This window comes from Mesocricetus auratus, unplaced genomic scaffold (assembly GCF_017639785.1).
Source record: "Mesocricetus auratus isolate SY011 unplaced genomic scaffold, BCM_Maur_2.0 Super-Scaffold_100004, whole genome shotgun sequence".
NCBI classification, from domain to species: Eukaryota; Metazoa; Chordata; class Mammalia; order Rodentia; family Cricetidae; genus Mesocricetus; species Mesocricetus auratus.
Window position 1 is genome coordinate 77,788,546 of NW_024429189.1, and position 24,309 is coordinate 77,812,854.

General features: G+C 35.4%; 1 protein-coding gene across 4 annotated transcripts in view; it reads right to left on the reverse strand.

The window, feature by feature from the left end:
- The window catches only part of Ano3 (anoctamin 3), a 263,776-nt gene that overhangs the window by 128,398 nt on the left and 111,069 nt on the right, over positions 1-24,309 (reverse strand). Inside the window, exon 1 of one of the 4 annotated variants that reach the window (XM_040745995.1) lies at positions 20,026-20,246. The exons of the other annotated variants lie outside the window; for them this stretch is intronic. The gene's annotated coding sequence lies outside the window, so the exon portion shown is untranslated. Of the gene's footprint in view, positions 1-20,025; positions 20,247-24,309 lie in introns of those variants that run through there. 4 annotated transcript variants of the gene reach the window in all.

Genomic DNA, 24,309 nt, shown 5'->3' on the forward strand with positions numbered 1-24,309 from the left:
CTATTTTGTTCAATGAGTAGTCCAATTATATCTTTTATATTTTTGGTTGTGAGCCTAGCCTTTAACGACTGAGCTATCCCTCCCACCCAGCCAAATATATCTTTGAGCAAAACAGATTGTGGGAGTCAACGAATATTTGTAGAGAGAAGAAAGAAAAAGGGGAAGTCAGGAGGTATGAAAGGATTGAGAGGGAAGACCCATATGTAGCTGGGTAAAACTCTAACTTAAAGGATTTCAAGGACAGGAAAAACTCCTCTGTTAATTTATCACCTTCTTCCCTCTAACGGAAGATCAATAATAGGAATCCATAGTGAACTTTTCACACCAGTTTCATGACACTTCATTGTTAACAGCTTTCATGCTAATTTGTACCCAAGCCCCAGTGTGTTCTGTGTTTTAGCTTTTCCTTCATAGTTCATAGCTGCCCTATACAATTTAGTAAAAAATAGAATTTGATATTTTCATCATATTAGGTGAAGAGGGAATTATTTAGTAATCCATAGGAATCAAGAGATTGATTGCTACAGCAACTAATACAAAACAGGACACTTTTAAAAGGACTTCATGCTGTCTTGATAGCAGCGTGGAGTGAAAATGGAACTTTAGTTATTACAGATATCCAATTTTCCATTTTTAAGCAAGTGTTGGCTAAGCTTACCCAAAGAAACAATTTCCTGATTAAAAATTGATATCTTACTAATTATAAGTGACCTTCAATAGTATACCCACATGTCATCTTTGTTTGAATAACAATGACTTAAATTGCATGAATCAGTGTTGCAATTCACTTCTGTCAAATATAATAAAAAATAATGAATTTTGCCAGTTTTCCTGCACACTTTACAACATCAATATCAAAATATAAAAAGGCAAGCCAGTCTAAATTATGTGAAAGGTATTAAACATAGACTCAATATAATTACATGACAAAGAGAATTGTGCTCTACTTGAACTATGACATTCATTAACTGAGTTGTTAACTAATCCATGATTGTATCTTTTGCTTAAATGAAGAACTGGCAGTTTGTCATACATATTATTATATTATTATATATAGACGCAACAAGTAAAACATTTTGGAGCCACTATATTTTTTTTTAACCCTGGCTGTCCTGAAAATCATTCTGTAGACCAGGCTTTACTCTTGAGTGGTATAATTAAAGGCATGTGCCACCACCACCTGTTGTCAAGTACTTTTTTATAGTATAGTTGACAAAGTATAAAATCAAATTATAATGATTTATATTAGTGAAATACATTCCAATTAGTGTGGGATAGGTTCAGTTTATAGTCAAGGTTTTCAAATTTATTATTTCCAGTACATGGAATAAAATTGGCATTTGCAGAGAATATGGAATGTAGGTACCTATTGTGCTGGTTGGTTTTAATTGCCAACTTGACACAACTAGAGTCACCTGGCTGTGGTGGGAACCTCAAATTAAGAATTATTTCATTCATATTGGCTTGTGCCCATGTCTATGGAACTGTTGTGACTGGTGATGAATGTGAAAGGGACCAGCCCACTGTGATCAGCATCATTCCTAGGCAGGTGGGCCTGTGTTAAGGAAGACTGCTAGCTGAGTGTGAGCCAAGCAAGAAGCAATTAAGTAGCATTCTTCATGGTTTGTACTTCAGTTCCTGCACCAATTTCTGTACTATCTTCTCTCATGATGAATTATAACCTGGAAGTATAAGCCAAGAAAAAAATCCTCTGTAAGTTGTTTTTTGTCGTGGTGTTTATTATAGTACCTGAAAGATTCCTAGAAAAACACTAATCTTCCAACCGCTTTGACACAATCATGCATTTGAAAGCCATGGATCTCAGAAGCATTCAGAAAAGCTGGTCTTAAAGAATATCTCAAGAATTGGTAATTTATAACTCAAGTCAAGAAGGAAACCTTTACAAACATTTATTACGTTTGTAAAATAATACAGGAGGTTTGTCAAAGGGCATTTAAAAATAAAATAATGGCAGTAATTTTTAATGTATATATGAGATAGGATGTGTATGTTTCTTAGTTTGAATCTAACATTTATTGAACACTTAATGTGTGCTATGTACCATGCTAGTCTCCAAGTATAAAAAGTAAGAAGATGTTGAGTGTTTCCAGATATTTTTACATGTCTTCCCTGGAGTTACTCTCCACTGCCATCATGTGCATTTGCTGTTAGGCAGTACTGAAAACTACTAACCTTACAAATCTGCTCTTTTGTTTCATGATTCCTGCATACTCGTCCCTCCCACAAGGCTCTCTATGACTGAAGAGGTCTGAAAGCACTCTGCCAGTGGGCAGAGTGAAGTTCTCCTTCCTCCCCAGCAAATGTTACACTTTTTCCCATTTTTCCCACTCGCTGATGTACTGGGGGAATACTCCATGGCATTGACATTACCTTTTACCTTGACTACAAACTTTAGAGCCAGTAAGAACTCATCTCAGGCCACTGACTACAAACCAATGTGTAGATAGCATTGGGTTCTTGTATTCAAAGATTAGGATTTTTAAAAAGTGAATAAGACCCTGATCAAACACCTACTCTTTCATTTCCCCTTAACCCACTTACAGCAGCAAATGAATGGGAAAAAGACAGGAGAAAAGTCTTCAGCTGCAGTCCTATATCACCTCCACCAGGTTGATCCTAGTGTTACAAGATTCATTAGAATCCTCTGTGGTTCTTTTTATATTTATTTTTTAAAATTTTATATTATATTTCATTTTTATATTTACTTTTTAATACTATTTTGATTTATTTTATTTTATAAAAGTTTTTTACTTTTATTTTTAGTTCCTCCTCTTGTATTTATCTAATTTTATTGTATTTATCTGACTTCGACATGGAGTCTGTTTCCTCTCATATGATAAATCTAGTTTTAAAACAAAGCAAAAATAATTAGAGATATGAAGGCATAATGGGGACTTCTTAGGAAAAGGATAGTCTGGCAAAGGAGACAGAGGATACTAACTTTTAGTGATGGTGTATCTGATAAAGGTACATGATCTGTATATATGAATATTTATATATACATATATGTTGAAATAAATCAATAACCATATGATATACATATGCTAATGTAATACTGAAATCAGCACCTAGAGGGATGATTGCAAGGAACAGAATAACAGGGTACAGTCAGAAGGAAACTGTCTAATGGTCCCAAGGAGCCAATATGGGTCACATTATCTTGGTGAATTTAATAAAATCAGTAATGATTATAACATAATATTAGATCATGCCATCAGCCTGTGACGATTTCGGATTATCAGTTGGCCACACTTTGAGTTAATATAGATCAGTAGTAGGACACGTTGATTGAAGTATTTAAATCTGGATTCAAATCGTCTGGGCTCCAATTAACTGAGTCTCTTGTTCATTTAGTTTAATAAGTCTCAGTCTCCATTCTACAGCTTTTAAACCAGAGTAATAATGATACCAACTGTGAAGGATTATTACTATGACTAAATGAGATACTGCATGAGGGGCATTACTGCCTGAACCACTCTAGAAGATCTTACAATGTTATCTCTTATTATAATTGGGGAATATGGAAAATTATTTGGGATCAGGAAAACGGCTTGGCATAGTAAAGTGTCTGTTGACAAGTATGAGAACATGAGTTCCATCCTTGTAACCAACATGGTGAAAAAACAAGGAGGAAGGAGAGGACTAAATCCAGTAAGTCCTTTTCAGACCTCCACACACGGTATGGCAAGAACACCCACACACCCCCTACACACACACGCACATATACTCACGCACACACACACACAAATGCAACAAACACATGTATACAAACTTGTATCTACTCAATTAGTATTAGAGTATCACTTGTTTTTCAGTGATTCAATGTCCCCTTAGCTAGTAGGAAAATAGTCTTTCTCAGGATAAAATCGCTGAAAACAAACATAAGCAATACAAAGGATCATATTTCACTACAAAATAATCAATATACTTTATAATTTAATAAAGCTATACAAAATAGACAATGATACAACTGTTAACTCCAGAAATAGAATCTCAACAACTCTTACCTAAATTCTCCTCAGATCATTCTCTTAGTCACAATGCCCTCAATACTCAATTCTCAGCACACATTTTGTATGTTAGGGTTTTGATATTTTTACTTTTCTTCAGTTTTAGCAACAAAGGGTATGTCATTAATTGTTCAGCATATCCATATATAAACATAAGGTGATTTTTATATCTACCTACTTTCATGAAATAATATAGCTGTTAAATTCATTTTGAATTTTTACTCATTTGCATTTCTTTTTTTGTCCTGCATTATCATAATGCTGGATATAACAGAAGATCTATCCCTTAGTGTTGATAGATATTTGACTACATCCTGTCTTGATTACTGTAAAGATCTAATAAATATCCATTTATATATCTGAAGTACACATTTAGAGGTCTTTCTATCAGAGGTACCTAGGAGAAAACTGTTGGCTCATAATGTTAACTTTCAATTTCAATCTATAGTGATAAACATCATTGTAAATTTACTTGTGTTTCTGCCAACAACATTGTTGTGCTTTGTGATTCATGAATACTCTCCAATCTTTCAATAGTAAAGAGACTATATACTAGTCATTTATTAGAGTTTAATTTGTATTCCAATTTCTCTTCTACAAACATTATAGATAGCGAGTCCTTTGAATTATGTATTTGTTAAAACTGCAATTTCTGTCTTTGGGTGAATTTTCAACATTTTAATGAAAGTCATATTCTTAATTTATTTGGATTCATTACTTTAAAAGTGTTTTGTTCCTGTTTATGAAAACATTCCATATTCCTAAGTTGTGAGGATTTTTTCTTCTTATTTGTGTAGAATAAGTTTCTTTTCCCCCATTAGATTGAGTTCTAGGGACTGGAGAGATAGCTCTGTGGTTAAGAACCCTGGCTGCACTTCCAGAGAACACATGTTTGATTCCTAGTACCCACAAGGCATTCACAATTGACTGTACCTCCAGTTTCAGAAAAGTCTGATGCCCTCTTCCTCCCTTCATTGTGGTACACAGGCATATAAACACATAGAACATCAATGGATATAAAATAAAAATATAATAATTAAATACAAGTAAAAATGAGGACGGACAGACAATGTCTACTGGATTGATTTGTATTGCATAAAATATATGGTAGGGGCCAAACTTCATTATTTTCATGTAGCTATCCAATTGTTCGGTGTCCCTTAGAAAAATATTTATTTCCAAATGACTATGTAGTCCTGCTTTCGTCATAACTCTACTTTCCATTCATGAAAGCAATGGTTGAAATAAAGATGATCATAATTCACCTGCTAACCCTAGAATTGTAGAGAATCTACCTCAGTTTGTCAATCTAGACCTGTAATATATATTGTTGTACATGTTCTGGCCCTATTAGAGTTTTACAAGAACTTATGCAACATGAACAGCTTTCATAGGTCAAATCTTCTTGGTTACTCAGTCTAGTTCTAGGCTGAAGATTTTGTTTTACCACACTACATAGTATGAAATAATAAAACATTCCTGGTATGTAGGATTCCTGACTGCTGCACATATCTGCTCCCACTCACATAGACTTTTTTTGCAAATTTTGATAATAGGTTATCACAATGCCCATTTAATGAATTTCTCTGCATCTTTACAAAAATGGATTCAGTGAATAGTACAAGCATTCACTGAAAGACAGGGGCATTGCATGACTCAAGCTTTCTCAGAAGACTGCAATGCTTAGCTTGGCAATGCCTGCTTACATTATTTCCATGGTTATACAGCAATTTTAGCTAAATGCTGTTGATTCATAACAGACAGGTTGGTCCAACATTCCTCTAAAATCTGGGTAGATATTTGGATGGTACTAACCCACAAGGTTATTGCATATTGAACAATTGTTTCTTAATCTTGTCTTAGGGGCTCTATAAGTCATTTAAACAAGTCAAACATCTTTTGCATAGTTTTCATTAGTGATATTAATTTTTGACTTCTTGTGTATCTTTGTGGTAACCTTTAATTCTGGTTAGGTGATGGCAGTCTAACGGTGTTAGTCTGATGTCATATTTCACCAGGAATTTCCTGTTATAGACTCCTTAATAAAGTTCCAGAGACTTGGCATGTAAGTAAATTTATTTCAGGATATAGCCATATCCAACCATTATCTCAGTATACACCTTTTCTTATAATGAATAATGTGTTCATATATTTCCAAAAATCCTTATTAAAATAAACTTAAGAAAAATCATTTGTGTAAGTTCAGAAGAAATTTATACACAGTGAAAATTTATTAAATATTGTGCAAATTGTTAAAATTTCTGCTTCTCCTGTTACGTTTTTAAAAATAGTACTTATTAGGAAAAATATTTTAATTTCCCAAGTGTTCTAGAGAATAAAGTATATATTAACATATATGCATTTTAATGCACCTAGTTTAACTCTAGATACACCAGAAATGTAAGCTGAATTTCCTGTTCAAATAATCTTTAATTATGAGTTTTAGGAAGGCCAAAACTCTGACCTCAATACTGAGCAGATGCTCAGTGCTGATGAGAGCTTGACCAGGTTCATTATCTCCAAATCACAGTGCCAACTGTACCTCTTCTCCATATGGTACAATCAGTAATATAAATCATGTTTTAAGCAGTAACTGGAATACTCACACTACACAGCAGGATGGTTAAGGTTGTATTCCAGATTCTGCCACAACTGGGCAGAGAAAAATACTGTTTAATAACACACAACTAAAAGTCATAATTAGTAATAAATCATGCATTTAATTTCATTGTATTATTGCTGTTATTAATGCTATAGTATCCCTTAAGGAACTCCCACAACAAACTAAATGATGATTTCAAATACATATATAGAAATATTGAAATGATGGCTTAACCTATAGGTACAATGGAAACAATAGCAAGAAGTCACTGTATTTTTATCTTGGGTCATTTATATTAACTATTAATAAAATAAAAATTGGGAAATTGAAACATTTATAAACATTGTGTAGTTGACATTCACTGGGTCAAATGAAGGGTAAAATACAATTCAGGGCTCAGGAACATATCTGAGCAAATGATCCACTTTCAACCCTAAGGATATTTGTAGAGCTTTGCTTTTGAACATTTCCAGGTACCAGGGTTATGATGGAGAGCAAGTCAGATAATCCAGGCTACAGATATTTTTTAGGATGTATATAGTAGTGAACTTGAACTATTAAGATATTGGTGTGTGAGGAAAGTAGAAGGAGCAGGAGGAGGAAAAGGCATGGGAACTGGGATTGGCATGTAAAATGGGAAAAATGTTTTAAATTTTAAAAAATGATTAAAAATAAAGATATTCCCTGCTCTTGGTTTTACGCCTGTAACATAAAACAAGCAAGCAGGTGCCTAAAAGAAAGTGAGTCTCATCTCAGAGTGGTCAACTATACATAGCCAAGTGGGATTTATCAGTTTTGCAATGCAAAGTCAAGGTGTCACTTCAAACCCAACAACACTGAACCTCTTAGAGAAGAAAGTGGTTGGTACCCTTGAACGAATTGGTACAGGAGACAGATTCCTGAACATAACTCCATTGCTGGAGGGAGTGCCAACTTGTTCAGCCACTTTGGAAACCAGTATGGAGATGCCTCAGAAAAATGGGAATTAACCTACCACAAGACCCAGCAATTCCACTATTAGGTGTATATCCAAATGATGCCCATTCATACAACAAGGATGTCTGTTCCACTATGTTCATAGCAGAATTATTTGTAATAGCCAGAACTTGGAAGCAACCTAGATGCCCCTCAAACAAAGACTGGATAGAGAAAATGTGGTACATTTACACAATGGAGTACTATTCAGCTGAAAAGAAAAACCCAATGGAATCCTGAGATTTGCAAGCAAATGGATGGCACTAGAAGAAATCATCCTGAGTGTGGTAACCCAGTCACAAAAAGAGAAACATGGCATGTACTCTCTCATATATGAATTTTAGACATAGACCTGGGGAGTGCCAGCCTACATTCCCATGGCCAGAGAGTCTGGGAAACAGAACCTTCATTCAGTGGCTGATGGAAGCAGAGGCGGACTCCCACGGCTAAGCACTGAGCTGAACTCAAGAAATCCAGTGACACAGAGAGAGGACTGATGACCAATGGGATTAAGATTTGGCTGGTTTAACCCCCAGAAACAGCTGACCTGACAAGGGTTAGCTCTTGAATTCCAGACTGATGGCTGGGAATCCAGCATGGGTCTGATCAATACCTCCTGAATGTGGGAGTCAGTGAGGAGGCCTAGGTAATCTATTGAGCCTTGGGTAGTAGATCAGTATTTATCCCGTGTATACAAATGGACGTTGGGCTCCCATCCAATAATGAGAGATGCACTCTCACCCTGCTCTGGATGAAATGACAGACTATGGACACCCCATGGAGGGCCTCACCCTCCCTGGGGAAATGAAGGGATTTTTGGGGGGGTTGGTGGGAAGGCACAGAAGGAGGGGAGAAAAAGGGAGAGGGACCTGCAATTGACATGTGAAGCAACCTTGTTTCTAATTTAAATTTAAAAGTAAAAAAAATAAAATATAAAAAAAGAAAGCAGTCTCAGCAAGCCAGAGGGAAGAAGCCCGTGAAAGCATCCCTCCATGGGCTCTGCAACAACTCCTGCCTCCAGATTTCTGCTCTGTTTGAATTCCTGTCCTGACTTCCTTCAGTGATGAACAGCAATGCTTAAGTATAAGCCAAATAAACCTTTTCCTCTCCAAAAAAATATAGAACAACATCAAAAATCTATGAAACATAGGGATAACCCCAGTACATTTTTCAGTCAAAGGCTATTATTGTATTGGAGCATTTAATGTGAAATATAAAACCTTTAGATTACATTATGAAATCCTCAGCTACAACTGCTTTTTGCCTAATATTAACACAACCATTTAGGAAAGACACAGGTGTTCCAAGACAAGTTATCCTAAATAGTTACATGTTAATTATTACTCTATACTTTGAAGTGTCAAAGAGAAAATTCCCTATAATCTTTATATTAAGGTGAGTTTTTATCTGTTGTAAATATCTCAGCTGTGTGCAAAAAAGGCAAGCCCTGCATCTACAGAAAAGTGCTTTTCACGATCCAGTGGTCTTAAGTTAACCAACCTTTCACAAGCAAGAAGATTCTATCTCTGAAGACATTTCAGGAACTTGGAAAATTGCCATTGAACACGTATTGGACTACTGAGGACTATTTTTATACATGTTTCATTGCTTACAGACCCAGAGTTACTTTTCCTGTTAAAAATTAGGGGTTTGCAAGGTAAGTTCTGAAATTGCAGATTACGACTCTGGAGACTCCTGTTTTATGGAAGCTACTTTGTTGTTTGAAGCTTTCTTCTATAATATTTCTTTTAATATAGAAGGGAACAGTGACTTTTGACTATTTTTGGCAGTAGGGATTATCTCTAGACAAATAATCATATGTGCACATTGAAATAATTATTAATTGAGATTCACAGGCTTAATATACTCTTGGAAGCTCATATGTGGCTATCTGGAAGATTCAGATGGTAAGAAACTCTGGCTTTAGCAGTGTTTATAATAATCTTGTTTGTTCTCTCATTCCAGTGCCAATAAGGCTTGAGTCTACTTGACTCCTCAGAACTAATGAGATGCAGCAGGTTTAAGGTGATGTGATAATATATAAATGCATCAAATACATCTGCATGTAAACTCAAATTACCCTTGTCAAGGTTAGTAGAAGTTAATTAAATCATTTACAGCAAATCTTCCAAGCCCTTTGGAAGTCTCCTGACTATAACAGTATATTCATTTGAGTAGCTCTTCAGAGATGAATGACAGCATCAATATAGCTTCAGTTTCTCATTCTAGTGCGTTGTATAAAACCCCACATTTTTATGTCATTGTACACAAGTTAATTAAATCTTCAATGCTGTTTTCAAAGCAATTTTTAATATGAAATCCATTCTGCAAACAATTTATCTATTTTTAATGAAAAAGCAACTTAGTATGTCCACAGAGTTGTACAATATCACATAGATAGATATGTGCATTTGGTTGGGACTAATTGTATTTGGAGGTATGAATACTAGGAAAGAGCCCATGGAAGGGGACCAAAAATTTTTAAGGGATGAAGAAGAATGTGTTAAAATGTATGTTATAAGAAAGTGGAACAGAGACTCCTAGGGGTGAAAACATACAAGTGAGAATGGGAACAGGAATAGGTTAGGGAAATAAGGAAGGAAAATCAGGATGCAGGGAAAAGTATAAAACAAATGTATCTAAATAAAAAATTCCACAAATAAATCTGTTATTTTTAGGCTAATTTTAAAAAGAAAGATTAGAAATAACCTAGGTGTCTTTAGGGTGTTGGCAGAATGATTATTTAAGTTTTTGCATAGAAATTCAATACAATAATAAACATGACTCTGTTTACAAACTTGTTTTGAACAATTCGCAGGATAAAATCTTAGATGAAAAAAAGCAACAAATAGTCTAGAAAGAACTAACATGAGTGGCAGACATCTGTGGTGCTAAGATAAGTGAGAAGTGGAATCATCTGGGAAGTTATTAGACAAAACAAAATATGGCATTGTTACTCACACTATTTTTATCTTGTTATTATGTTTCTATATATAATATTCTAGTATATACAAATCTATAGGGACTATTACTTAGTAATTTTTCTTGAGATTGTATTTTAACAAATGTCAGCACTGCTAAATATTTAATTTAAAAGTTATGAGTATTAGGAAATGTGGGTTGTTTTCTAATACACATTAAAATTAAATCATACCATTAAAACATTTAAAGAGTTACTGTGAATCTTGGAAATGATTTAAAGACTATGCTTTGGCAAACATGGAACTATAGCAACCCATCAAATATTCATCTTAAATAAAATTCATGGGTTTATGTAATGTTTTCAGTAGCAAAGAGCAAGACATGAACAAAGAGTTTGAAGTTTTTGAAATTTCACAATTCAAACAAAAAGGAAATGACGAGAGGAGGTCAGGTGGAGGTACCCAGAGCATCTGAAGTTCAAGCAGGGAGATCTGTTCTCTGAGTGCTTCAAAGAAAAGTGTAGAAGACCAGGACATTAGCTATAGGCTAATGTTAGTAATCAAGGTCCAGAGAAGGCCTACCTCAGGCCATCATCTCTATTTAATCCCTACAATGTGTTCCCTGAGGATACTAGTGTGAAAAGTCAGGCAGTGTTTCTTTGTTACAGATTGGTTGATTTGAATCTTTTGTAAAATACCCTTGGGTAGAACCCCAAACAATTGCAATTATGAAAAGAGCTTTGAAATTCAGCAAAACATTATTTATCTTTCAGACATTGTAAGTCTTAAACTGTATACAGAATTTCTTTCCAGCAAATTGCTGAGTAGAAAGTAACAATATTCGTCAGGACGTGAGAACAGAACAATCAGAATAAAAAATTAGGCCAAAGTAATAAATCTATAGGCAAATGTGGTAGCGCCATTAGGAGGTGTGATCTTTTTGGAGTGGATGTGGCTTTGTTGGGAGAAGTGTGTCACTGTGGTACTTCTTGTTTCCTGCAGATATGGGTAACTCAACTCCTTCTCTAGTACTATGTCTGCCTACATGCAACCCACTATGATGATAATGGACTAAACCTCTGGCTGTATAAGAGTTGCCATGGTCATGGTGTCTCTTTATAGCAATAGAAACACCAACTAGGGCAGTAACCTTCAATGACTTTAAAAGCAAAATCATATACATGCACAAATCTAAAGTCCTCAGCAAATACTGCATACTGCGTATTAGGGAAACAAAACGATTTCCCTAATGTCATAAATGTTATTTTGAATGCCTAATTCTACCAGAGCAGGTTAGTTTAAGTAGTTAGACATAGTTAAATGACTATTAGAATAATAAAGTGAGCATGGGTATAAAACCCTTAAAATACATTTGGATAAGAAAATAGATATTAAATATCTAGTTTCTATTGAGAACCATATCTTTTTTTTTAATCATGCTAGTTTCTATCATATCAAGCCAGAGTATTAAAAGGGTATGCTTTGGAGGTAGAGAGATTTGGGTATGAGATCATTTATTTATTTATTTTAGACAGGGTTTCTATGCTAGTTCCTATCATATCAAGCCAGAGTATTGAAAGGGTATGCTTTGGCGGTAGAGAGATTTGGGTATGAGATTATCTATTTGAGGCAGGGTTTCTCTGTGTAATGACACTGCTTTGGAGAGCAGACTGGCCCTGAACTCACAGAAATCTCCCTGCTCTGTTTCCTGAGTTCTGGGTTTAAAGGCAGGCACCACAAAGCTTTCCACACCATTCTGCAGGGCTGTAGTTTTGCTGCTGTGTTTGGTATAAAAAGCTACATGATATGGAAATTGACAACACAATCACATTTGGGTGGAAAAGTATAGTGAGTGATTTCTTGGGACTTTGAAACCAAGCAAGAAATCTCCCAAAAGCCCTTGCAAATTAGGATGGTGTCTGAAGGGCAATGACAGCTGCATTAGTAATGATGGCTAGGAGTACATTAGTGGGAATGAGTCTTTAGAATAGAATTCTAAGGGTGCTTGGTTGATGATTTCTTTTTTTCTACTTTAAGTCTCCCTTTCTTATCACATATACCACTATAAGAGTTTATCAGAGGATCATGGGGAATTCAAATATGGTCACTGGCAATTTGTCTACTCATTGAACCTAGCTGGATTTCTTTTGCTTATGGCAATTTTCATTCATGAATGAAACCATTCTGCTTTGATGCTGAATATGCTGGTGCCAACCTCCGAATCGTAAGGTGCTGTCAGATGGCTAGGCCCATGTAGACAACATTCTGAACATCTTGTTATTAAACAAATACATGTTTATCTTGCAAGTACTAAGAAGAAAATATCTGTTCAAAAATCACTTAAATATTTTGAGTTCTCTAATATGTAAGTGTAACTTTTGGAAATATCTTTGAATACAGTGATAATAACCACAGCTACAAATGCCAGTCTAAAGTTCTCTGTTCAGGAATCCTAATCATTCCCAATTGAAGGCATTTAACTCCCCCTTTGATGTTTTTAATGAATATATGATAAAGAATATTTAGTTCATCAAATTACAGAAAATTATTTCAAGAGACAGCAGTGTTCTGAGTAGCACTCTAACAGCTCAGAAAGCAATAGCAAGAACTGACATGTAGGATTGCATCAAAGTCAAAGGCTCCTGAACATAAAGGAAATATTCAGCAAAAAGAAGTGACAAGCTACATAATTGGAGACAAACTTTTCTAGTTGTTCATCACAGAGGCTACATATGAAGAATACATAAAGAACTCAAAATGTTAATTACAAAAAGGACAAATAATCCAATCAACAATTGGACAAACAAACTGAAGAACACTCCTCAAAAGTATAATAAATCCATGGAATATTTCAATATCCTCGGCCTCTAGGCAAATGCAAACTGAAACTACCTTGAGATTTTGTTTTATCTTAGTTAGAATAGTCAAGAAACAAACAAACAAAAAACGAATTGTTAAGATGGAGATATACAACAAGCTCTATACATCATTGGTGGAAATGTAAATTAAACCAGCCCCTGTGCAATCAGTTTGGAGGTTCCCCAGAAATTAACATTAGATTCACTTCATGATCCAGCTGTATCACTTCTGGGTTTATACATCAAGGAGCCAAATGCAAGATACAACATATACCTGTACACTTATGCTTCACAGCCATATTCACAAATCCCAAGTCAAGACATCAGCCTAGTTGCCTATCAGCATATAAAAATTTGTAATGAATAGAATATGGTTCTATTCAGACATTACTGAGATCAAAACCATACCATTTGCAGGAAAATGGGTCGAACTTGAGGTCACTATGTTGAACAAAATAAGCCAAATAATGTGAAATTTGAAAACCTTATATAGAACATTTCACATTTTCTCTATTACGTGGAAGCTAGATTTTAAAAATGATCTCAGTTGAAATTAGAATGAAACTGTCTGGGAATAATAAGGCGACCAGGAAGTGGTAGGAAAGAAGAGAAGGTAAGTAGGGTAACTACTGACAACATACATTACAAACATATGCTAAAATGTTCCAATGAAGCCTACTATTTTGCATAATTAATATGAAAAGAAAAACTAAAAATATTACACACACACAGAGTTTGAACCTGGAAATGTGGTTATTCTAGGCAGTGTCTATAGAATTATAGACAAAGATACAAATGAAACTTAATTATACCATGTGTCAATTTTTTATAGGAAAACATCTGAAGTCAGGTGAGTTCTAAGTACACTATTTCCTGCATACATCTATAAAATATCTGTATCCAATTTACTTCTAAGTGAATGAATTCAAAATCAAAGATCAGCCTGCAAGTATTTTAAAGGCTTTAAATAAATCTTAAGTGTAATTTGTGTCATCTTCTACATGAATCAAGAACTACTTAACAGAGAAAAATATCAATTTATATGAAATGTTATGGAGAGGCTGATGCATTTGGTTAAGGAAACTTGACACAGTTTCACTGCATAGCTCTACCTAAAGCCTCACAGTGACCCCCATCTCTGCCTTAAGTTCTGGGTTACAGGCATGTGCCACCTTGGCCAAGCTGAAGCTGTTATTTCTCACATACCACTTTGCTTTTGCTACTAGTTAGAAACTTCTTAGAACAAGGACAGAGCATGTTTTTTTCTAGACAGTCTTCCCCTCTGCTGTCTTGGTTTGAGGCATTGCACTTTTATCCGGTGTCCAATTTTATTTTCCATTTTCCATTGCCATTCTATACCCAGTAAGTATAATTAACATCCTCTATTCTGGATAGGCTCAAGTCCCTTCAAACAGAGCACTTATTTTTCATTTCAGAGACACTACAGCTAATTAATACTTAACTTTCTAGGTATTTTTGTTTTAGGTTACATGTATGTAACACACAATATTTATGAACCTCCTCTTTATTTTCTTACCTAGAATCCTACCTGTGAAGACAAATGAAGTAAGTGGAGTTGTCCATCTATGGAAAAAAAGAAGAGACTAAACACCTCATAGAATATTACACAGATTCCTTCTCCAGGATGTTTGCCTGCTTTCCTTTACTTCCTGCACAAATTCTCAGCATCTATTTTCTTCTTCTGCATCTTTTTCCCCTACCCCTGCTTTCCTCACAGTCAGACAATCTATGGGAAGGACAGTAGCCAAGCACTACTGCATTATTCTTGGAAAATATTAACCTCTGATATAATTGACTTTTTAGTTATAACATGATGAATGTATTTCTGTTTCTATTTTATTTTATGCATTTCACATATGTTAATGTGAATATGTGCATGAATGAGAGGGCGGGCACTTGTGTAATATGCACAAGGATTGGGGCTTTAGCCAGAGTGCACAGGCTTACAGGGACCAGAGGAGGATGGTTAAGTAGTGCATACTATAATGCTATCACTCTCTACTTTATTTAATGTAGGATTTTCCAGTGATCCTGCAGGAAGGATGGTAACCATGCCCTGATTTTTATGTGAGTACTGAGATCTTAACTCAGATATTCATACATTCATGCTCTAACTCACTGAGATATTTCTTTAGCTCTATAACTAAGTTTTTAATGTAGTACTTAGTATGCATCAGTACTAGTCAACGTTTTTTGTTCCTTTTGTTTTGGCGTGGTTTTGTGGATACTAAACATGTGCTCTACCACTGAGCTAGGCACACTATAGATATCTGGAAGTCTACTCTTTCATTGATTCACCATAATTACCCACATTCTGCCACCCATGTCACTCTACATTTTAGTGATAGGGAATCCTAGGTTCAAGGCTTTAAACAATTTTCCAATGCCATGCAATGTACAAAAGGTAATGTCAGAATTTAAATTAACATCCTAGTTTAAGGGCCCATGTTCTTCAGGATAATAATTTACACTGGAGGGTTTACACTTAAAAAATGTGATAAAAATCATATCTAGTCCAACACTACATGATTTAGCAAGTGGCAGTGCCTCAATTAATCTTTAAAATGCTTCAGTTTTGAACCCTTTACTTATTACTAAAACTGTCAGATATATAAAAGACCACAGCCTTACACTTCATGTTTTATAAACAACAATTCCCCTACACTATTATGTGTTCTTAAGAATCAGCCTGATGCATTATCTAAACTGGAGAGCCCATTCTGTCATTTATGTAAGCAGTCTCTATGGAAACATAATCAAGTGGAATGTGGCTTTGATGGATTTAAGCAATGCTTTGCTGTTGTTCAGCAGCACAGGATCACTGACTGTATGCATCTCAGAGTTGAGAGAATTTTGTTAGTAAAATAAATCTAAATCATCATTTGGTTGGCAATAATTAGATATGATAGTTATATATCCAATTATATAACTATGTGTCTATGTATGTCTTTATGTATGGTTCCATTAAACTGTTTCAGCTGCTTAAATGTCCAAGGTTATCATGTATGTAAAGTGATCTGATGTTGCAATAGAGAAAATGTAAGTATACAAAATGTGGCATTCTGTAACATCTATAAAATGCCATACTAAGGGCAGTGAGACATCTTCAAGGCATTCCCTGGTTCCTTCATGTGAAATTTTATAAACTTTGTTTGAATGATGACATAGATATTGAGCTGCATACAGTCAGATGAACATGTTCCACAGTGATGTTATGGATATTCTGTTTTTTACGTTATTCTTAATTCCTCTAATCATTTAAAAAGCATTTATAATAGAAGATTAATTTTAAACAATGTCTATTATTTAAAGTAAGATTTAATACTACACCACTGATGCCCACTCTAGTGCCTCATTATTACCTTGAGCTACAATATTTTCCAAGTCTCTTCTTATAGTAATACACTCATTTAACGAATTCATCCTGCATTCCTGTTGTAAGTCAGCTGTCTGTGCAAGGTGTTCAGATAATTGTGATGAAAAATACTCTGCTCCTTTAAGAGAATAGTTTAGTCAAGGAAGAAGAAGGAGAACATGTTGTAATTTGGTGCGATTTGTTTCACTGTGAGAGGGAGAAAGAGAGTTCAAGTGCTATGACAGCAAAGATGAAATGACTGTCTTGAGAAAGAAAATTTGTTCTGAAGTGATATAGGACTTGAGTCCTAAAGAAGTGAGTAGAATAGCAGAGCAAGCAGAGCATGTGTGATCATTCCAAGACTGAGGAAACCTCATGCATAAAATACCAGGGAACAAGTAAGACTAGGAATATTTAAGGCCTGTGAGCAGGATGAATGTGATAGGAACAATTGTCATCTGAAAGGACTTGGATAAGACAAAAAGCATAATTTTTCCTTCTTGTATAAACAAAGACAAGGGAAGTCCCCATATCCCCACTATTACTGCTAATCACTCTCAGACAAATGATCTTAATTGTGTTTTCTAACCTCTTTTCACTCTTTATTTTTATCATAAACTAATCAGCATAATGCTATATTTAATACTGTCACTTACTTGTTTACGTGTCTGAGGATCATTTACCTTTTGACATTACAAAATGCTATGTATATTCACCCCATGCATCTGTTCTTGGTCAAACCATCCCCATCTTCCACCTGGACTACTGCAGGGTCATCCCATCTCCATTTGGGTCATCCCATCTGCATTCACAGTGGTAGAGACACCTTATGAACACATCCCTCCTCAGAATTGTTAGATTCAGAAGAACCTCTCAGTCCCACCACAGACCTCTGAAGCGCTGTGCCTTAGTGCTTTTTCTGCTCTCATGATGGGTTGTCCATACTCATTCTCTGTGTTCTCTTTCATAGGCCAATATAGAGGACACCTAAGGCCTCACTGAGGCTCTTTTACTGCTCTGATGCCAGTCACTCCCTTGATCCCTTCTGTTGGTTTCTTACCTTCCAGTCATCATGTTCAATATCAACCTTTTGAGAAGCTGCTTCAGCAGGGTGGTGGCCTTTCTATATCCCTGCACTGACTTAAGACACCCTGTGACCGTGCTTATGCAGTGGTTTGCCTGTTTCCTTTCTTAATCTTTCAGTACTTTTAAAACTTTGCAAGTGAAGGGGCTTTGCTGGTTCTTTTTTTAATCAATGGATTGGCAGGTACAGTCTGGCTCACAGGGGGTTGGAGCTACTAAAGGCAGATGCAAGGTAACGGTCCTCAAATATGGTACCCAAAGCAACAATTTCAGCATCATCTGGTCACATGTCAAAACTGCAAATTTGGGGGTCACAGTGGAGCCTAATGTTATAAGAAGTTGTCACCTTTCTAAACAATTCCTACAGGTAATTTTGATATTCACAAGTTTGCCAACCTCTGTCATAAGGTATCTATCTAGAGAAAGAAGCATGAATATTTCAAAGCTTGTTGCAGCCCAAATTTCTTAGAATGTGAGAAGTGAGTCTGAAATATCATCGAATGTAATCTCACTTCTACTTCTTTTTTTTTTTTTGAGGAAGAAATGCCAAAGGGAAAAAATTATAGTTGAATCTGAAATTAGTGATATTTCTGTTTTTAGGAAAGTGAAACATTTCTTATGCATATCAATTTTAATTATGCAACTTACATTTTTCTCTGAAAAATATCCCCGGATATGAAGCTATTTTTCTACTTGTAACTGGTATCAAATTTGTTAAGATAAGGAATGAGAATTTAAAAAAAACTGTTTTTCTTATTTTTTTCAGTGTGATTCAAATAATTGATCTAAATGATTTATTAGACCTGCTGTCATCTAGATATGTCCTTCCCAGAGTAATTTTACCTGCTTTGTTTAAAGAGACATCAGAATGTTCCCCACTGACAATGTTCTATAAGATATGTGCATTTCACTGAGTATTGCTATAGCATAGGATTATAGAGAAGACAGCAAGATAATTATTGGTAATGCAGAGTGAAGCCCAATGCCTAAGTTATGTGACTGACATTGCCTAAACAGATGTAATAAAGCACGTCCATAAAAGGATAACATTACTAAATCGTTACTAAATAATTATAAATAGTCCCTAAATAGAGAGAAAGTAAAAGTATGGACAAGAAAGAAGCAAAATATATTTTGAATTTGCACACTGTAATAGATATTAGACTAAGTGCTATATTGAAAATATTTTATTCCATTTCACTCTTAGTTTATTTATTCAATATAAAAGAGTTTCTACTTTATCTAATGAAGAACCAAAGCCAACTGTTTTCAGTCTATCATGATATAGCACAGACTGTAGTTTTCTGTTATGCTCTTAATGTAGTAAATCCATTTAGCATGTGGATTCTGAATATTCCTTTTGCAGAATTAGTTTACAGAGAAGATATTTGCATATCCCTTTCCTAGTCACTGATCATTATTATAAATATCACATAAGGAACATTTTAAACACTTTTTTTCTTAAGAATGAACATTTCCTTCTTCATCAGTAACTGTTGATTTTAGGTGTTTCGACCCTGAAGGAATATAGAGACTTGGGCTTTCTGATTTAAGTGGGATTATTTCATATTTTTAAAGAAAGAAATGCAAATAAAGACTGGGGAATGGTAAGTACTTTAAAATCACTTTTAAAAGCATAGAAAATAAAGATAGCAGATTGACGTTTCACTTACTAACCTATTTCTGACTCATAGTCAGGTCTTATGTAGTTTAATATTTAACACTCAGTTTTTCTTCCTTAAAATATTTCTTCTTAGACTTTGCACTTTGATATTAACAAAGAAGTCATGTATGAATCCTTATATGTAAAATGATCAGAAAACATTTATCTTTTAAAATATTCTGTTTTACATAATTCCAAATCTAGAACTACATCAGGTAGAATATCTAAACAGCTTTTCCAGTGAACTCAATAGTAATACACTAAGTCACAGTCATGACTTCACAGAGAGAAGAAAATTGTTTTGCATGCAAGATAAACACTGGTGATTATCAAATACACATTTAGACCAAACCATTCAATTTTAACAGATACATTCCAAGCATCATAAAAATTTAAAGCTTCTCCATTCTCAATTTTGAAAAATCAATATCTGCTTCTTAATTGGCTTCCCTATGCATGCTTAAACAAACAGAAATGCAACACAAAATTCCTAGATCGAGGCACTTTTAAACATACCACAGTCAGAATTCTGGGTTCAGCTGCATTGGTAACCCTTCACTGCTGACAACCGTCTCAAATGACACTCTGCTCTAAAGCACTCTTCAGCATGACAGCTCAAAGTTCTGCCTTCCACCTCCTGCTTGATCCATTAGCTGGAGGCTTACATCGTGAACACTGCACAAAGCTTCTGACTGGAGGGTTTGAAGGCACCTCTTTAAATGCCTGGATATGAATAATGACTTTAAAAGAAGAGACAATGCTTCTCTTTATAAGAACTTCTGTATTGCTTTCTATTAATTTATTTTAGGGGGTGGGTGCAGTACAGTACGGGGTTGCCTCGTGTGTCATTGGTTAATAGTGTCGATGTATTATTCATCTAAGTGACATTTAATCCTATAATGTCAGTGACATTTTGATGATTTTTACTGTCAATTTTAAATAATCCATTACATGTGGTATTTGAATGAGCTGAATAGGTTGACACAAAATGTGGGAGATATTTTTAGTTTCAATAATAGAGGTCTGGCAGTGTGACCTTTCTTACTGATGAATCTAGACATATTTTTGGTAGCTTAGTGGAATTTAGAAGTATTTCCTTTTCTTTTTAAACATTTGTAGGAAAATTCCTTGTACTTTTTAAAAGAGAGTAACATTTTTATTATTTTTATTTAAATTAGACACAATCTTATTTTATGTACCAGATCCAGTTTTCTCTCCCTCCTGTCCTCCCACTTCCCCCACCATTGCCCCATTCCACCCCCAATCCACATCTCAGAGAGGGTGAGGCCTCACATGGGGAATCGTCAAAGTCTGTCATTTCAAATAAGAATAGTGTGTGCTGGGTGGTGGTGGGCACAACTTTGATCCCAGCTCTTGGGAGGCAGAGTGAGGGGGATCCCTGAGACTTTGAGGCCAGACTGGTCTATATAGCTAGTTTCAGGATATCGAGGGCTACATAGGGAAATCCTGTTTCAAAACAAACAAAAAATTACAATAGAAGCTGCATGGTTTATGAAAAGTCCTGCACAAGTGAAACTCCATATTTCATTGTATCGGCTTCAGGTTGATGTACTGTAGTCCAAGTGTAATAGAATTAACTGTTACCTAACAGCAACAGAATTCACCAATTTTGTCCCATCGATTAGTATTTATTTGGTGAGATGCAATGGAAGATTATATTTATTTTTTTCCAAAATACTTTTTGGGCCAGATTGGAGTTGGTATTGATAAGACATTGAACCCAAAAAGCAACCAGTTATTGAATATGGCCTTAAATTAAACTTCATGTTTACAAATTGATCTTCTTTCATGCTGCTGAAACAGCAAATTTGACTTTATACAAGAGTTTGAGTCTGTTTAGCAACAAATAATAGATAACTGAAATCAATATATGTGAAATTTCCACGGACAAATTTTTGCAGATGTTATTTCATAGTTAAAGTTCCCTTTGATTTAGGCTTAGGTAGGAGACCTAGGGAAAAAACCTAACACATTAGTGATGTGTCCATGGGAGGAAATTCATGCTCAATACTGAACATCTAGTCAGAAACCTATGGCTGGGGAAGTCATGAGCTTTATTTGAAAATCTACTATTGCTGTTTTGCTAGATGGGCACATAGGCAAATTGTCTTCATCTGTATACACTACACATGGATTAAAGTACTGCTCTCAGCCCTGGTAGGAAAATATACATACACATACACACACACACACACACACACACACACACACACACACACACACACGCACACACGCACCCATGCATGCATGCACACACATACACACTCACACAATACATACATACATACATACAATTTATTGTTGATGGAGATTATCACAGACTCGGGAGTGGCAAAAGTGCTTGCTGATTGCCAGTTTTTATATGGGACATCTCTATCACCACCCCCAAGACTGGGAACATGATGGAAGAGGGAGTGGAAAGATTTTCAGATTGAGATGATTCATATTTTCTGTATTTGACTTGACTATTAGTCATTAACAAACAGCAGCTGTAAAACCTGCATAAGACCTGTACACGTCTGGGCCCTTCAACATTCTATCAAGGCTTGAGGAGGAGTGCAATGTCAATAGGTCCATTCCTTTCTAAGGAGGTATTACAGTTGTTGGTTTCCAGTAGAGGGATGTTATTTCTTTTTGTGGGGTAGCCACTGTTAAGTTACCTATAGTCTACTAAGTAACTTCCTACTCATGCTTTATACAAACAGTGCAAATTAAGAGCTGTGGGGAAAGAAGAGAAGTAAAGAAAAAAGAAAGACAGGAAAGTAGTTGGGAAATAGAAGATGGTTAGTGGAAGTCCGAAAGGGACAAGAGGAATAAATGGGGACAGATGGAATCAACATACATGTACACACAAGCACACACACACACACAGAGTTGTTTCAACCAAACATATTTTCAATGATGATATTATGAAATAATATGATAAAAGTAAGTAATTTAAAAATTAGTGATCTCTAAAGCTTGTTATATGTCTAGTTATCAAATATTGCTGCTGGCAGAGAAGGAATAGCATTAGCTTCTTGTTTGTTTCTCTGTATGCCTCTATAAAAGACTTCCAAAATAGGAGCATGTTTTTTGGTAATTTTTGGGGGGGCATTAGGAACACTTATGATCACTCCACTAATTTTATTCTCACACTGAAAAATACCTCCCTGTCTAGACTCTCCTGGAAACCTACTTCATTATTTTCTTTTCTCTTTTTTTTTTGAGACATGGCTCTTCTTTTAGCTTTAGCCAGGAACCCACTCTGTAGACGAGGTTGGCCTCAAACTCACAAAGACCCCCCTATCTATGCCTCCTGAGTGCTGGGATTAAAGGTGTGCACCACCACCTCCCAGCCCTACTGCATTTCTTTAGGTTCCAAACTGCATCTATTAGGCACCGTTGTGGAAGTAAGGGATGGGCTGTATTGGTTTTGTTTGCTTCTGTATCCTAATTGGCAAGGGTAGTAAATGTATTTGAAAATATTTAATTAACTAACTATTATGTAACCCCAAAGGATAGACATTTCCTATAGCTGATGATGGAATTAACTATAACAAACTTCCCATTTTTACTTTGATGATTGTTTGTACAACAGTAAATTGCAAGCGGGCCAATATATTTCTGGGTTGTTGTGAATGAGTCACAGAAAAATGTATATGTTGAGCATCCAGTTTTTAGAGCAGTGAATTAAACCTTTAGAAATGGCTAAGTCATGTCTGGGTTAAAAAAATTCCTATCAGTAACTATTGTACTGCAAGCAGAAAACTATGGGAGTCACAGAGACATGTAACTTCCTGAATGTCTGCTGCCCAGTCAGACTTGGGAAAGAAATATCAACTCAATTAATATTTCTTTCTTACTGTAATGATAGCAGAAGTGCCTACTGTCACTGTACAAGTTAAGATGATGAATATAAAATGATAAATACATACCAGGGGGAAGATACACATTCCTTGCAAACTTATTGGATGAAAAGCACTGGATGAAATGACAGAATCTGGAGATCCCCCAAGGAGGGCCTCACCCTCCATGAGGAATTGTGTAGGGAATGGGTGGGGGGCTGGGGGAGTTGGTGGAGGGGCAAGGGAGGAGGGGTGGGAGAGAGAGCTGGGATTGACATGTGAAGCAAGCATGTTTCTAATTTAAATAAAAATATATATTGGGAAAAAAGAAAAGTAATGTATTCCTGTCACATTTCCAGTCTTGTAAAATGAAAGCCTACTTTATCATAGATCTACTACTCCAATTATTTACTAGCTGAATCAGATTCCTAACTGGGGAAAAGGAATATGATAATACACATGATGGTTTGAATAGTAATTTATATCTGGTAAACTTTAGGTCATTTAATTTTGTCAGGAATAAAGTGGAAAAGTGAAATATTTTTATATTATTTGCCTCATGCTTCATGTTTTGGTTTTACAGTTACATTTTTATTATAGAATCATAATGGCAATCAATTTCTGTAATCACTATGTATTTGGATAGCTTTTTTTTTTATTTGTGACCAATAGTTATATTTTCTTTTTTTTTTTAGTTTTTTTTTTAATTTTAAATAGCTTGTTTTACATGTCAATCCCAGTTCCCTCTCCCTCCCCTCCTCCCGCACTCCCCTTCCACCCTCCCTCCCACCCTATTGCCACATACTTCCACATAGGGGATGTCTATCATTTTACTCTTGGTAGGGTCAAGGCACTCCCCTAAGAGTCCAGGCTGAGAGAGCATCTCTCTTTGTGCTATAGGCACATGAAGACAGATTGTATACCAGGAATAGACACTGATCCACAGCTCAGA